General features: G+C 33.9%; 1 pseudogene; it reads left to right on the top strand.

Annotated features, from left to right (window-relative positions):
- The window catches only part of LOC123252741, a 380,070-nt pseudogene that overhangs the window by 11,465 nt on the left and 351,033 nt on the right, over nt 1-17,572 (top strand).

The raw sequence follows: 17,572 nt of genomic DNA, 5'->3' as shown, positions 1-17,572 counted from the left end.
ATATATACATATGTATATATATGTATATATGTATTTATTTGTTTGTTTATTTATTTGTTTATTTTGTAGTATTATTTTCATCTTCATCAACATATTAAGGATCTGCTCTTTAGAGGGTATTTTATATACGTATTAATTTAAATCGACCTCTCTTTAGAAATCAAGCAATATGACTTTCTTCAAAATACTTTTTGAGTCTAGTACAAAAGAAAGAGATGATGATAACAGAATATAAATGGAATAAAAGCTAGATTATTTTAAATCATTCATTAAGGATCAGGAGCTACATCTCTATGAATGGTGAGGAAGAGTTTGAGAACACATTGCCTCTCAAGGATTAGCTTTGTTTTTCCATATCTCCAGAATATTTCTGTCTGCCCTCAGAAGGATCACATAGCATTTGGGAGTAAAGGTACATGTGAGAATCCAAGCATTGGAGACCACAATGGAAAAGATCTCCATTGCCACAGTAACCTTCCCTTTGGAGCTATGAAATGTGGGCAAGAATGAAATCCAGACACTGCAAAACACCAGCATGCTGAATGTCAGGTACTTGGCTTCATTGAAAGTATCTGGCAGATTCCTGGCCAGGAAAGCCAATGTAAAGCTAACCAAGGCCAGGAAGCCCATGGAGCCAAGGACACAGTAGAAGGAAACAAGGGTACCCTCATTACACTGAATGACAAAGATGGAGGCCTCAGAGAGTGTATCCTTTTCAAGGAATGGAGGATATGTCCCCAGCCAGATGCCACAGAGGCACATCTGGATAAGGGTACAAATGAAAATGAGGGAATAAGATACTGCTGATCTCAGTCACCTCCTCAGCTTGCTACTTGGCTTAGTGACCCTAAAGGTCAGAACCACAGTGATGATTTTGGCCAATATGGAAGCAATAGCCACTGAGAACACAATAACAAATGTGATTTATCTTAAGATGCAGATAGTTGGAGCAGGACGACCAATGAAGAGTAAGGAAGAAAGGAGGCAAAGGGTGAGAGAAGTGAGCAGAATGTAGCTAAGACTGCGATTATTGACTTTAACTATGGGAGTGTCTCTGTGCATTACAAACACTTCGAGGACAGAGGTGTGAGGATGGAGGAGCAGAGAGCTGCAGAGGCCAGAATCATTCCCATAGTCTCTTCATAAGACAGGAAAGTCACTGTTTTGAGCAAGCATCTATCTTTCTCCTTGCTTGGGTACTGTTCTTCAGGGCATTGCAGACACTGTTCTGTATCTGGGAATATAACAAAAATGAATCTCACTCTGTTTTATATACAGCATAGTTTTCTATCTCCAGTAAAGTTCAGTATTAGTCTTTCCACATAAAGCTCAGATTGTTTTGGACTTTACCTTCTCATTCAGAAGAATGAGAATTCTAGATAGTTAATAAAATAAATACATATCTCAGTTTCTCCTTATCTCTGCTTATGGATAAAATAGCTAATTATTCATTAATTATTCATTCTGGAATATATTTTTAAATGTAAATGAAACTGTGACCCATTCTAAAATTTAACTATCCAATGTAAGGCCTAAGTGACATGCATATATTTGTATATACATATATATATATATATAATATTCTCACAATAGCAAGGAAATAGGGAATAATTTATCCAGTATTGTTTTATATAACAATCTTTTAAATAAAATTCACAATTTCAAACCCTCAGGTCCAGGATTCTATTGAAGGAAATCACACATACTCCACTGAAAGTGGTTACTGATAGTTTTCATAAATATTTTGAGTTTTTATATTGGAAACAATGTTGTGAATCTATAGTAATGGCTCCATACTTTCCTCAGGTTATTAAGTGGTGATTTCAAACCTGCCTTCTTCAGAATTTCCACTCATCCAGATGATACTTTTATCGTATACATAACAATTATTTCAGGATCAGGGACTATTACTCTCACCAGGTGTGTTTCTTATAAATGTATATAAATATCTAATTCTTTACTATATTTTACCTGAACTATTGATAAATTGTATACTCATTAACTTGGATTTTTATTTAAGCTCATGAGATGTAGGTAGAGAGTGAAATTTAGAGATGTATAAGAGAAAGATTATAGTAAAAGAAATTTGATTAAATAGCATTATTCAAACACTGTGGTGGCTTGGAAAGAATTAATTATTCAATTAGAGTGTGGGTGTCAATTTAGTTATGATATGGAAATATTGAATATGAACCATTTCTTACCATGAAGCCTTATTCAAAATATATAAATAAAATGAATCAATAGAAGGCAGAAAATAGAGTGACTAGTCACCCTTTGTGATTTCTACATGGAAATTCTACACTCAGTATCTCCATTTCATTTGAATATTAGCACCATGAGATTAATAATCTTTTAGTCCTTTTTCCCATTAAGATATGGAGGCAGGGGGGCAGCTGGGTAGCTCAGTGGATTGAGAGCCAGGCCTAGAGGCGGGAGGTCCTAGGTTCAAATCCGGCCTCAGACACTTCCCAGCTGTTTGACCCTGGGCAAGTCACTTGACCCCCATTGCCTACCCTTACCAATCTTCCACCTATAAGTCAATACACAGAAGTTAAGGGTTTAAAATTAAAAAAAAAAAGATATGGAGGCAGTCATGAATTCTTAGTATGTTAGACCTTCATTATTTTATTTAGTCTTAGCAACCAACGAAGAAAAAAAAGAGAAGCAAGCATCACAAAAGATGGTTCTAAGTCTTATATACTCTATTCTGCCTATGCACTGGAAATGGCAGAGTACGGGGAAAGAGAAATAAACTGATATAAACCCATTAGTATATTCATTAGTTTCAAATACTAAATAATTCTTTAATGTCTTTTTGTTTAAATGCAAAATACTTATCAGGGTATAAAGAATTGTTTTTGTTCCCATTCTTTGTACTTCATTTTAAATATATCATATTATGCATTAACACTCTATTTTTAATTTATGTTATATTTTTGTATTTTAAGAAATCTGTTTCAGAATTACAGTTAAAATTTGTTTTAAACTTCTTTACTGAATTAGGAAAAACTATAACAAATTTCATTTGGAATAACAAAAGATCAAGAATATCAAAGGAAATAATGAAAAAAAATGTGAAGGAAGGGGGCCTAGCAGTACCAGATATTAAGCTATACTACAGAGCAGCAGTAATCAAAACAATAAGTTACTGGCTAAGAGATAGAAGGGAGGATCAGTGGAATAGACTTGGGGTTAATGACGTCAGCAAGACAGTGTATGATAAACCCAAAGAGAGTTTTGGGACATGAATGCACTATTTGACAAAAACTGCTGGGAAATTTGGAAAACAATATGGGAGAGATTAGGTTTAGATCAACATCTCACACCCTACACCAAGATAAATTCAGAATGGGTGAATGACCTGAATATAAAGAGGGAAACTATAAATAAGGTGAGTGAACACAAAATAGTATACCTATCAGATCTCTGGGAAAGGAAGGATTTTAAAACCAAGCAAGAGTTAGAAAAAATTACAAAATTTAAATTAAATGGTTTTGATTATATTAAGCTAAAAAGCTTTTGTACAAACAAAAACAATGCAACCAAAATCAGAAGGGAAACAACAAATTGGGAAAAAATCTTTATAACAAAAAACTCTGACAGGGGTCTAATTACTCAAATATATAAGGAGTTAAATCAATTGTATAAAAAATCAAGCCATTCCCCAATTGATAAATGGGCAAGAGACATGAATAGGCAATTCTCAGGTAAAGAAATCAAAAGTATCAATAAGCACATGAGAAAGTGTTCTAAATCTCTAATAATTAGAGAAATGCAAATCAAAACAACTCTGAGGTATCACCTCACACGTAGCAGAATGGCTAAAATGAAAGAAGGGGAGAGTAATGAATGTTGGAGGGGATGTGGCAAAATTGGGACATTAATGCATTGTTGGTGGAGTTGTGAACTGATCCAACCATTCTTGATGGCAATTTGGAACTATGCTCAAAGGGTTATAAAAGAATGCCTGCCCTTTGATCCAGCCATACCATTGTTGGGTTTGTTCCTCAAAGAGATCATAGATAAACAGACTTGTACGAAAATATTTATAGCTGCGCTTTTTGTAGTGGCAAAAAACTGGAAAATGAGGGGATGCCCTTCAATTTGGGAATGGCTGAACAAATTGTGGAATATGCTGGTGATGGAATACTATTGTGCTCAAAGGAATAATAACATGGAGGAATTCCATGTGAACTGGAATGACTTCCAGGAACTGATTAAAAGTGAAAGGAGCAGACCCAGAAGAACACTGTACAGAGAGACTGATATACTCTGGTAAAATCGAATGTAATGGACTTCTGTACTAGCAGCAATGCAATGACACAAGACAGCTATGAGGGATTTATGGTAAAGAACACTACTGACATTCAGAGGAAGATCTGCAGGAGAAGAAACATAGAAGATAAACAATTGCTTGAATGCATGGGCTGAGGAGGACATGATTGGGGATGTAGACTCGAAATGACCACACCAATGCAACTAACAACAATATGGAAATAGGCCCTGAACAAGGACACATGTTACAGCCAGTGGACATGTGCGTTGGCCATGGGTGGGGGGTGAGTGGGGGGTGAAGGGGATAGTAGGGGCATGAAGCATATAAACAGGTTAAAAATGAATATTAATAAATGTTTAAAAAATTTTGTTTTAAATTGGATGTGATTAGATTATGAATTGATCTTTTTAATCGTAAGATAAAACCATTAGATATTGGAACAATATTGAATGTTTAATAGAATTTTCTTAAAAGAAAATATTAAGTTGACTATAATAAACACAATTTTAATTTGAAAATAATTTTGCTATAATTTACAAAATGTGTTTAAATGTATAGGTTATTTTATAGATATAATGTCAATACATTAATATAAATCTGTTATAATGTATTCTCTGTATTCGAAACCTCAAAATGAAGTTAGTTTTTTTTATGAAGTTAGTTTTAACTAACAGCCACAAAACTAAAATTAAATAAAAAGAAAGAAATCCAATGTCTATAATTTTGGAAACCTTTTTCTCTGTAGTAATCTACCTGTTTTATTGGAAATTTTCCCATCAGGGCATAGGGTACAGTCAAAGCAGCAGATGGGCTGGCCTTCAAGAGATTGCTTCCTGCGGTCAGTGCTACAGGCCACACTGCAAGGAGAACTTGGAGTCTGATTTTCCATAAAAAGAAGAGAAAAAAATATGTGTAATAATGATTGCTAAAAGGGAGATTCACTGAGGAAATGAAGATTTAAGATATCTTTTAGACCAGACATTTAGAATAACATATTTGAAGTTTGGAAGTGCAGGGATGATATATTTTTGAATGGAGATTTTATCGCAATTTTCCCTCTTCTACTCCATATCAAATTTTCCTAAAATCATGAATAAGAACAGAATCTCCACAAGACACAATATAGTTGTTCCATATTTAAAATACAAATGTGTTGATAGCATATTTCCCACCACATATATGGTAGTGTATCTCTAAAGTGAACTTCATTTTGTACAAGAAATGTTGAGGTAATGTGTTCCTCACAGGAGAGGAAATATTTCTTTTTATTTTTGTTTACTAAAAAAGTCCTGTTGTTTGGATTTGAGTAAGCTATCCTGAATTTTTTAGAGTCATAACTTTAGAGAGTTTATAATAAATTATAAATTAAAAGATTAAAATAAATTATTAATTAACATTTTTATTGAATCTGATTTGTTAATAAGATTCAAATGATTTGAATGATTGATCTTATTTCTTATTCTGGAATTTGGAGGTACATCTACTTATTCATAGAAGGTGGGATTTATGACTTTTCACAGACAAATAGAATTGAATCTCTATATAAGTTCTATATCAGAAGAGGAATACCCAAAACATTTTATTTGTTGTTCAATCATTTTGCATTTGTGCAATTTTTCAGAAACCTCTTTGGGATTTTCTTGCCAAAGATACTAGAGTGCTTTACTATTTCCTTCTCCAGCAGATTTTACAAACATAAAAAACTGAAGGGAAAAGGATTAAGTGACTTGCCCTCATTCATAGCTGTTAAGCATTTGAAGCCAGATTTGAAGTGGGGAAAAGGAGTGTCCCTGACTCCTGACACTCTTCCCATTATGCAAACACAGTTTAATTAAGAATCTATAAAAGCAGTCATGGAAAAACTTGGGAACACAAACTCATGATCAAAAGTTTATGTCAGCTACCCTTTAGTGTTCTAGGTCTTTTTGGAGGGTAACAATTTTCCACTCTCCATCCTGTTGTTAATCGATCTTACCCACTTGATCTGATATATTTCAAGATTTTCATCATATGATGAATTCAGAACATTATATAACTTAATCAGAAAGACTTTTAAAAGAGTATTAAGAAAAGGAAATCAAAGGAATCAAGGTTCTATCTTACTGAGAGCAAAAGAGAAAAGTTGATGCTTCCGTCCTGTCCTAGTCATTCCCAATATCTTCAGGACGTTCTGGGGTCTAATGAAAAAACAACAGTGTTCAGGCTTCTAACAGCCTCATTTATGCAGCTCTCATTATTCACCTGAATCTTACCTGAGGGAAATCTTCTGGCCAATCTATGTCCTCTTCATTAATGCTTAATTCTTTTTCATGAGTAATCACTTCTCCAACTTTCACCTATGTCCAAATGTTATCAGATAATGATTTAAAATTCAGGATATCATATGTCTCAGCAGTCATCCAGGTTCTGTCCCCACATAACTCATCTTTGATTCCATTGACTGGATTAACACACTTCAGGAAGTGGTGGAGCTGAAAGCAAGGGCAGAAGTTTGTTACATTCACTCTTCTAAGATTTGATAATCAACAGAAGATGGGCTATGTGTTTGAAGATTACAAAAGCTACCATTCCCTTTTTGTAAAATTCTTCTTACTGAGCTTTACCTAGCACTCTGCACTCTATTTCTCTTTTTTCCTAGGAAGACCCAGGTGACAGAGGAATAATATTTCAGATATGTTCTAGATAATGAACAGACCTAAAAAGTAATTTTAATTTCCCTCCACCAAATCATGAAGTTCTTTCAAATATCTCTGATATCTGCCAATTCTTTGTAAAATCTTTATTCACAGACAGCTTATGGCTTTCAAAAGCAGAAGTTTTTTTTTTAATTTGAGAAAAGACTATCCAAGATCTATAGAATATTTGATAAGGTAAATTTAAGATTAAAGGACCATTTCAATTCATACTGATGAAATTCAAGGCAAAGAAGAAAAGGAGAATACAAATAATTAAATGAGTAAAAAATTCCGAAAAGTTCATTGAAAAAAATAAAGGAAAATAATTCCAGTAGAAGAGAAAAGGAAAGAGGTTGTTTCATTAAGATTGATTGGAAGAAAATGAAATAATAACACAAATTGAGGAAAGTTTGTGAAAGAACAATTTTAAAAATATGAAGATAATTATTTTGTTGGAAGTGAGAGAACAAATAGAGAAATTAATTTATATAAAAGAGGCACCTAAGAAAGAACTTTTGCAGTGGAAAGGGAAATAAAAGTGGGCAGGCAATGGTTGATTCCCAAAGAAGTATTAGTGAAGGGAATAAAATAAAGTAAAAGACTAGGAAAATGAAGAGAAAGCAGAGTTTTAAGGAGAAGACAGAACACAAAAAGAATACAAAGGAAAAAATAAGAAAATATAATAGATAGAAATAGGTAATGGTTTAATCATGAATATGAGTGTAATTTAGATCAATTCACCCATAAACATAATTAGTGCAGAATTCATAAAAAATAAAATTAGACAATATATTGGGTGCAATAAAAACATGGGAAACAAAAAGATCTTAGAATTAAAATGAAGACTGGAGTCGAATTTATAGTATTTTGTTGCGGTCAAAAATCAAAAGGTACCAATCATGATTTCTGACAAAACAAAAGGCAAAACAGGCCTAATTAAATGAGATAATTAGGGGAATTACATTATACCAAAGAGCACCAAGTAGTATAAAAAAAATTAACAGCCTGATATTCTGGTAAAGAGTTCATTTTTGAAATACATATTTAGTCTAAACCTGAGAGAAACTTATGAAATTTAAACAATACTCCACTTGATAAATGGTCAGAAATTACAAGCAAGTTTTTCTTTCAGAAGAAGAAATCAAAGCTAAATACAATCATATGGAAAAAATACTCTATAAATTAGAAAAATAGGTATTGAAACACCTGTGTTATGCCAGTTTGAGGTCATCAGAAAAAAAAAAACAAAACAAACGCTGAAGATTATGAGGGAGAAAATTAACATGCTAATTATTAGTAGAGCTGTGAACATCTCCATTCACACTGCAGAGCAGTTTGGATCTATGTCCAAAGGCATATAATTTTCTCATACCCATTTACTGAGCATTAAGAATATTAGATCTATGTGCAAAAGATATCATAGAAAATGGAAAATGTTCTATGTATACAAAAATATGTATAACTTCTCTTTTCAATGTGACAAAGAATTGCAAATTTAGGGTATGTTCATCAGCTGAATAAATTGTGCTGAATAGTTGAATATTTCTGATGGAGTTCTATTGTGCTAAGGGAAATACCAATGCACTTGGCAGAAATATGGCAAAGTTTTTGTGAACTGATGGAAAGGGAAACAAGAAGGACCAGGACATAGTGCTCAGTAATAACACTGTATTTGTGGTGATCAATTGGGAAAGATTGACTTTTTTTTATTAGACATTTATTAATATTTGTTTTTAATCTGTTTACATACTTTATGCCCCTACTTTCCCCTTCACCCCCCGCTCTCCCCTCACCCATGGCCAACGCACATTTCCACTGGTTGTAACAAGTGTCCTTGTTCAGGGTCTATTTCCCATTCATGTCCGCCTCAATCCATGCATTCAAGCAATTGTTTATCTTATATGTTTCCTCTCCTGCAGTCCTTCCTCTGAGTGTGGGTAGCATCTTTACCATAAATCCCTCAGAGCTGTCTTGTGTCATTGCAGTGCTGCTGGTACAGGAGCCCATTACATTTGATTTTACCATAGTATATCAGTCTCTGTGTACAATGTTCTTCTGGCTCTGCTCCTTTCACTCTGCATCACTTCCTGGAGGTCTCTCCAATTTGCATGGAATTCCTCCAGTTTATTATTCCTTTTAGCACAATAGTATTCCATCACCCGCATATACCACAATTTGTTCAGCCATTCCCCAATTGAAGGACATCCCCTCATTTTCCAGTTTTTTGCCACTACAAAAAGCGCAGCTATAAATATTTGGGTTCATCATACACTGTCTTGCTGACACTATAGATTGACTTCTTTGAACAATAACATAATCCAAGACAATTGCAAATAATTGATCCTGAAAACATACTAGACACTAATTGAGAGATTAATGAGAAACTCCTATTCTAAAATGGAGTTTAATTCCTCACTTTTTTCTTTTTCTTTTGAGACAAGGCTAATATAGACATGTTTTGCATGATGTCCCATGTATTTTATCATATTCCTTTCCTTCTCAGTGAATGGAAGAAATAGTGGAAGGTATAGAGAATTCAGGAGTCAACATATAAAATGAAAAGAATGTTACAATTAAATAAACAATATATTAAAGTTTTAAATGTTATGGGAAAAATGGGAAACATCTGCTAATTATACACTTGAAAACAACCAACTCTGTCTCCAAAATATCTTCCTTTAACACACTACTACAATATTTACAAAAATATAAATTGCCTATATTAACAGAAGAAGAAATAGAATACTTAAGTAATCCCATCTCAGATAAAAATATTGAAGAAGCCATCAAAGAACTCCCTAAGAAAAAATCCCCAGGAGCAGATGGATTCACAAATGAATTCTATCAAACCTTCAAAGAACAAGTAATTCCAATAACTATTTGACATAATCAGCAAAGAAGGAGTTCTACCAAACTCCTTTTATGACACAAACATGGTACTGATCCCAAAGCCAGGTAGATCAAAAACAGAGAAAGAAAACTACAGTCCAATCTCCTTAATGGACATAGATGCAATAAATCTTAAACAATATACTAGCAAAAAGACTCCAACAAGTGATCACGAGGGTTATTCTTTGTGATCAGGTGGGATTTAAACAAGGAATGTAAGAATGGTTCAACATTAGGAAAACCATTCACATAATTGACCATATCAACAAGCAAACCAACAAAAACCACATGATTATCTCAATAGATGCTGAAAAAGCCTTTGACAGAATACAACACCCATTCCTAACAAAAACACTAGAAAGTTTAGGAAAAGGAGGTCATTTCCTAAAAATAAAAATTTTTTAACCATCAACAAATACCATCTTCAATGGGGATAAATTAGAAGCATTCCCAATAAGATCAGGAGTGAAATAAGGATGCCCATTATCACCTCTATTACATAACATTGTACCAGAAACTCTAGAAGTAGCAATTAAAGAAGAAAAAGAAATTGAAGGTATTATAATAGGCAATGAGGAGACCAAACTATCACTCTTTGCAGATGATATGATGGTCTACTTAAAAAATCCTAGAGAATCAACTAAGAAGCGTGTACAAATAATCAACAACTTTACTAAAGTTGCAGGATACAAAATAAATGCACATAAATCATCAGCATTTCTATATATTTCCAACACATTGCAGCAGGAACAGGTAGAAAGAGAAATTCCACTTAAAATCACCCTAGACAATATAAAATACTTAGGAACCTATATGCCAAGACAAAAACAGGATTATTATATGAACAAAACTACAAAACCCTTTCCACACAATTAAAACTACATCTAAAAAACTGGAAAAACATTGAGTGCTCATGGGTAGGACAAGCTAACATAATAAAAATGACCATCCTACCCAAATTAATTTACTTATTTAGTGCTATAACTATCAAACTACCAAAAAACTTTTTTACTGAATTAGAAAAAAACTATAACAAAGTTTATTTGGAAGAACAAAAGATCAAGAATATTAAGGGAAATAATAAAAAAAACCATGAAGGAAGGTGGCCTAGCAGTACCAGATATTACACTATACTATAAAGCAGAGGTAACCCAAACAATATGGTACTGGCTAAGAGACAGAAGGGAGGATCAGTGGAATAGACTTGGGGTAAGTGATGTCAGCAAGACAGTGTATGATAAACCCAAAAGAGGCCAGCTTTTGGGACAAAAAATCCTCTATTTGACCAAAACTGCTGGGAAAATTGGAAAACGATATGGGAGAGATTTGGTCCAAATCAACATCTCACACCTTATATAAAGATAAATTTAGAATGGGTAAATGACTTGAATATAAAGAAGGAAACTATAAGTAAATTAGGTGAGCACAGAATAGTATACTTTCCAGATCTCTGGGACAGGGAAGTTTTTAAAACCAAGGAAGAGTTAGAAAAAATTACAAAATGTAAAATAATTTTGATTACCTTAAATAAAAAGTTTTTGCACAAACAAAACCAATGTAAGCAAAATTAGAAGTTAAGCCACAAATTGGGAGAAAATCTTTATAACAAATGCGGACAAAGATCTAATTACTCAAATATATAAGGAGGTAACTCACTTGTAAAAAAAGAAAGCTATTCCCCATTTTATAAATGGGCAAGGGATATGGATAGATAATTTTCAGACTAAGAAATCAAAATGATCAATAAGCAAGTGAGAAAGTGTTCTAAATCTCTAATAATTAGAGAAATGAAAATCAAAACAATTGTGAGCTACCACCTCACACCTACCAGATTAGCTAACATCATAGCTAAGTACAATGGTGACTATTAGAGGGGATGTGGCAAAATTGGGACATTAATGCATTGCTGATGGAGTTGTGAATTGATAAATCCATTCCAGATGGCAATTTCAGACTATGCCCATAGGACTCTAAAAGACTGAATGTCCTTTGGTCCAATCATACCACTGACAGGTTTATACCCCAAAGAGATCATAGGGCAAAAGACTTGTACAAAAATATTTATAGCTGCACTCTTTGTGGTGGCAAAAAAATTGGAAAAGGAGGGAATGTCCTTTAATTGGGGGATGGCTGAACAAATTGTTGTATCTCCTGGTGATGGAATACTATTATGCTCAAAGGAATAATGAAGTGGAGGAATTTCATATGAACTGGAATGACCTCCAGAATTGATGCAGAGTAAAAGGAGCAGAACCAGGAGAGCTGTGTATACAGAGAGTGATACACTGTGGTACAATCAAACACAATGGACTTCTCTACTAGCAGCAGTGAAATGAACCAGAACAATTCTGAGGGACTTATGAGAAAGAAAGCTATCCACATTTAAAGGAAGTGCTATGGGAGTAGAAACACAGAAGAAAAACAATGCTTGAGCACATGGGTTGATGGGGATATTATTGGGAATGTAGATGCTAAATAATCACCCTAGTGTATCAATAATATGGAAATAAGTCTTGATCAATGGCAAGTGTAAAACCTAGTCAATTGCATGGCAGCTATAGTGGTGGAGTTTTGGGGAGAGGGAAAGAATATGAATCATGAATCCATAGGAAAATATTCTTAATAAAAAATAAACCAAAATATATGTTATTGGCTAAGAGACAGAAGGGACAATCAGTGGAATAGACTTGAGGAAAGTCACCTCAGCAAGGCAGTCTATGATAAATCCATAGAGCCCAGGTTTTGGGACAAACATCCACTATTTGACAAAAACTGCTGGGAAAATTGTAAAACAATAAGGGAGAGATTGGGTCTAGATGAACATCTCACATGTTATACCAAGATAAATTCAGAATAAGTGAATGACATGAATATAAAGAAGGAAACTATAAGTAAATTAGGCAAACACAGAATAGTATACTTGTTAGATCTCTGGGAAAGGGAAGATTTCAAAACCAAGGAAGAGTTGGAAAAATTTACAAAATACAAAATAAATAATTTCGATTACCTTAAATTAAAAAGGTTTTTTTTTCAAACAAAACCAATGCAACCAAAATTAGAAGGGAAGCAACAAATGGGAAAAAATCTTTATAGTAAAAAACTAGGACAAAGGCCTAATTACTCAAATATACAAGGAGCTAAATCAGTTGTACAAAAAATCAAGCCATTCCCCAATTGATAAATGGGCAAGAGACATGAATAAGCAATTTTCAGATAAAAAAATAAAAAATTGTGGCAGCTGGGTAGCTCAGTGGATTGAGAGTCAGGCCTAGAGAGGGGAGGTCCTAGGTTCAAAGCCAGCCTCAGACACTTCCCAGCTGTGTGACACTGGGCAAGTGACTTGACCCCCATTGCCCACCCTTACCACTCTTCCACTTATGAGCCAATACACAGAAGTTAAGGGTTAAAAAAAAAGAAATCAAAAATATCAATAAGCACATGAGAAAGTGTTCTAAATCTCTTATAATTAGAGAAATGCAAATTAAAACAACTCTGAGGTACCACCTCACACCTTGGGTATTACATAAAATGACAGCAAGGGAAAGTAATAAATGTTGGAGAAGATGTGGCAAAATTGGGTCATTAATGCATTGCCGGTGGAGTTGTGAATTGATCCAACCATTTTGGATGGCAATTTTGAACTATGCCCAAAGGGTAGTAAAAGACTGTCTGACCTTTGATCCAATCACACCATTGCTGGGTTTACATGCCAAAGAGCTTATAAGGAAAAAGACTTTTATAAAAATTTATTGTTGTACTGTTTTTATTTTTGGCGGAAAAACTGGAAAATGAGAATATGCCGTTCAATTGGGGAGTGGCTGAACCAATTGTTGTATCTGCTGGTGATGGAATACTATTTTGCTGAAAGAAATAAACTGAGTGAATTTCATGTAAACTGGAATGACCTCCAGGACTTGATGCAGAGTGAAATGAGCAGAACCAGGAGAACAGTGTATACAGAGGCTGATACACTGTGGTACAATCAAACATAATGGACTTCTCTACTAATAGCAATACAATGATGAAGAACAATGCTGAGGAACTTATGAGAAAGAAAGATGTACTTACATGTACCAAGAGATTATAAAAGCCATTTTTCTGATGGCAAATAATTGAAAATTGAGGGGACCCCCATCAACTGAGGAATGGAATATGTTGTTGCCTAGGATGGTGATGGAATACTACTGTATCCTTACAAATTATAAGCAAGTTAATTAAAAAAAGGAAAGACCAGATGAAATTGTGGAAATGTGAAATGAGCAGAACAAAGGGAATATTATAGACAGAAATATAAATATTGTTTGATATAGTCCTTATATGTGCTCACACCGGAAAATAAAATGACAAATTGAAATAACAAAGTCTTAGTTTAATATATTCACATATATTTTTCTCAAATGATGCCTTATCTAATGAGGATAAGGAAGGAGAAGTAGAGAGTTATGTGGGAATTTTAATGTAACATTATTTTTAAATTTAACACTGAAAAATGAAAAAAATATCCATGGATTATCAATTATCAACCAATTATCAAGCATCAATTGTCAAAAAACACCCATTATAAAACCCTAGCAAATATTACTATCAAGGACTATTTCACTGATATATAAGTAGCATATTTCTGACACAGAGGGCTAGCATTTTATTTAATGGGTATTAACTAGAACTTGTTTCAATGAGATAAGATTTAAAGTGAGACTATGCATTGCCATTATTTCTGTTCAAATATCATAAGTCATGATAGATCACCAATCAGAAATGAATAAGAAGGGGCAGCTGGGTAGCTCAGTGGATTGAGAGTCAGGCCTAGAGATGGGAGGTCCTAGGTTCAAAGCCAGCCTCAGACACTTCCGAGCTGTGTGACCCTGGGCAAGTCACTTGACCCCCATTGCCCACCCTTACCACTCTTCCACCAAGGAGACAATACACAGAAGTTAAGGGTTTAAAAAAATTTAAAAAAAATAAATGAATAAGAAATTAGGAAACTAAATTTAATCAAGGAGGAAACAAAATTATCCCCCTTTTTTGCAGATGAGATGTCTTAACTAAAGTTCCACAGTGTAAATAACAATAAAAACAAAAACATAAAGAAATTATCTTAAATGATTTGCAGAATATGAAGTAAACTTCATATGAATTAATGAATTCACATCTTTGTATACTATTACCACAAGTAAGTAGTGTGGTGGAAAGTATGCATAAGTGACAGCTCATAGCATATATTGTGAGAAATTAAAAGGAGTATCTAATGACATTAAAGAGTGATATAAACAAATTAGAGAACAGAAGAAATGTCTTCAATAGAGAGAGAATTATTGTGTGTGTATAAATATACAGATGTATGTATGTATGTAATTGGAATCACATTATCTTGTAATTAATGATAAAAGAGATAGTTCCAAAGAAGTAAGGGAAGAATTGTAAGCTACTTGAGAAAAGAGATTACCTTTTGCCTCTTTTTGTAGTGATTGTGTGTGCACGCGTCTGTGTACATGCACATATCCACAGGAACATATATAAAGATATATTTATCATTGGCTTCCTTTGGATGTATTCCTAGTAGTAGACTGCCTAGTTAAAAGGGTATGCAGATTTTAGACACATTACATGCAGACCTGCAAACTGTTCTCTAAAATAATTCTTCTTCAACAGCAGAAAAATCTATCTAATCACAATCAGTCAAATATCTACTACACCCATGCTTTTATCTCTTTTTAAAATTTGTTGAATATGAGGTCAAATTCAAATTGTGAAAGGAATTCTAATTTCTTTTTAATTTGGCAAAATTCTTTGAAATAAAAAGATTAGGATTTCCTTCTATATTGACAATTAAACTCTTAAAGGCCAATTACATTTTATTTTTTTTATTAAAAAAATTTAAAACCCTTACTTTTCACCTAAGAATCAATACTGCGTATTGTCTCCAAGGCAGAAGAGTGGTAAGGCCTAGACAATGGGGGTTAAGTGCCTTGCCCAGGGTCACACAGCTAGGAAGTATCTGAGTCTAGATTTGAACCTAGGACAACCTGTCTCTTTGTACTTTTGTACATTTTGCCTGAACAAGTGGATGCAAAGGGTTAGTGCCCCTGTCTAATTGTGCAGTAAAGAATGGAAGCCCCACACAAGACAGTCCTCAGTGTGCCTTGCCAGTGTAAGCTCAGCATGAGGACCAGATCCATTGCCCAAAATAAACACAGACACCTTTAGCCGCAGAATGCTCTGAACCATACAAGCCATTAGCAAAACCTGAAGGAGACTGAATCAGCAGTGAGAGGTGGCTTTCAGAGCTCCTAGACCACAGGCAATTATATCCCCTTAATAGAACTGAAATGTATAGGAACCCACAACTAAAGCTGAGGGTAGCATCAAGAAAACCCTGATGTTTAAGAAAATGCCCTCTCTACCCTGAGAACAGAGTCAACCTTTAAGATAAAAATAAAAGTCAGGAAATAAGGGTAGGAAAATGAGGAAATATATATTAAAAAAACTTACCATAGAAAATTATTGTGGGGACGAAGAAGAGTAAATAAAACAGACTGAGCATTCACCAATTTAATTTTTAAAAGGATAGAAGAAAATCAAATCTCCATACTAAAGCAGCACAGACTAGAGACCCACAACAGTCATTGCCTTAATGGTTTGGAAAATGAAATAAACCTTGTCCTAATCAATAGTCATAAGTGAACATAGTCAGGCACCATGTCACCCCAGGTCAGCGTAAAGAGATAAAAAAAATGTATCTCTTCATAATTTAAAGAGAATGGTCTATATTTAGTGACATTACAGCCTCTCCAAGAACCACTGTACCTAGAACTCAAAATCTTAATAAGGGTGTGAGACTGGATACCTGGCCCAGGAAAGGACCTGGTATCATATAAAACTCACAGCCATAGAAAGTGAGAAGGAATACACACCAATGACAGCCCTGCTTCTTTCTACCCTAATTTAAGCTTTGAGCTTTACTAGCCCTGGGGAAGTTCCTAGGTGGGTTGTGTTATCTCACATCCCTCTAGGAAGGTTACCTATTTCAAGGACTTGAACCCAAATTATCCTCTTTTCCACTTAAAGATAATCCATGAAATTTACTCTATCCCTTATCTAGATTGCTACAATATTGAAGTTTTTGTAGGGATATAAAGGAGATATAAGGAGAGTCCCTATTTCTTCTCCATAATCATAACATAGCCATCCAACATGTATTTTCAGCTCCTCTTTTTGAGGTAGCAATAAAATAGAAATTGATGATATGTCATTAATTATGGAATGAACAAAGAAGTTTAGCCTTTTGTTATGATGGATTATTAATGTTTTATATGAAAAGATGAGAGATAAGTTTTCAGAGAGCCTGAGGAGATATGAGGAGATGCAAAGAAACAAAACAAGTTCATTGATTACAGAAACAATAGTTTAACTGTGACCAACTGTCAGAGAGGTAGCTGATATGAACAATATAAAAATCCAACACAGTTCCACAGGACTCATAATGAAAAATGGTATTAAACACAAGACAGAGACCAGATGAGTTCTGAATGTAGACAGATGACATTATTTATCACATTATTTTTATTGTCATATTATTTTTGAATCATGCCTATTATAGAAATATCTTTTGCATCATTTCACATATAAAATGTGTATTATATCACTTGCCACTTCAATGAGTAGAGGGAATAATGAGAGGCAGAAAATTTGGATTAAAAATAAAATAATTATTAATATTATTTATAAA

The sequence above is a fragment of the Gracilinanus agilis genome, chromosome 6, assembly GCF_016433145.1.
Source record: "Gracilinanus agilis isolate LMUSP501 chromosome 6, AgileGrace, whole genome shotgun sequence".
Taxonomy (NCBI): domain Eukaryota; kingdom Metazoa; phylum Chordata; class Mammalia; order Didelphimorphia; family Didelphidae; genus Gracilinanus; species Gracilinanus agilis.
The sequence above is the reverse complement of the archived record's forward strand: the minus strand, read 5'-3'. Positions and strand labels throughout refer to the sequence as shown.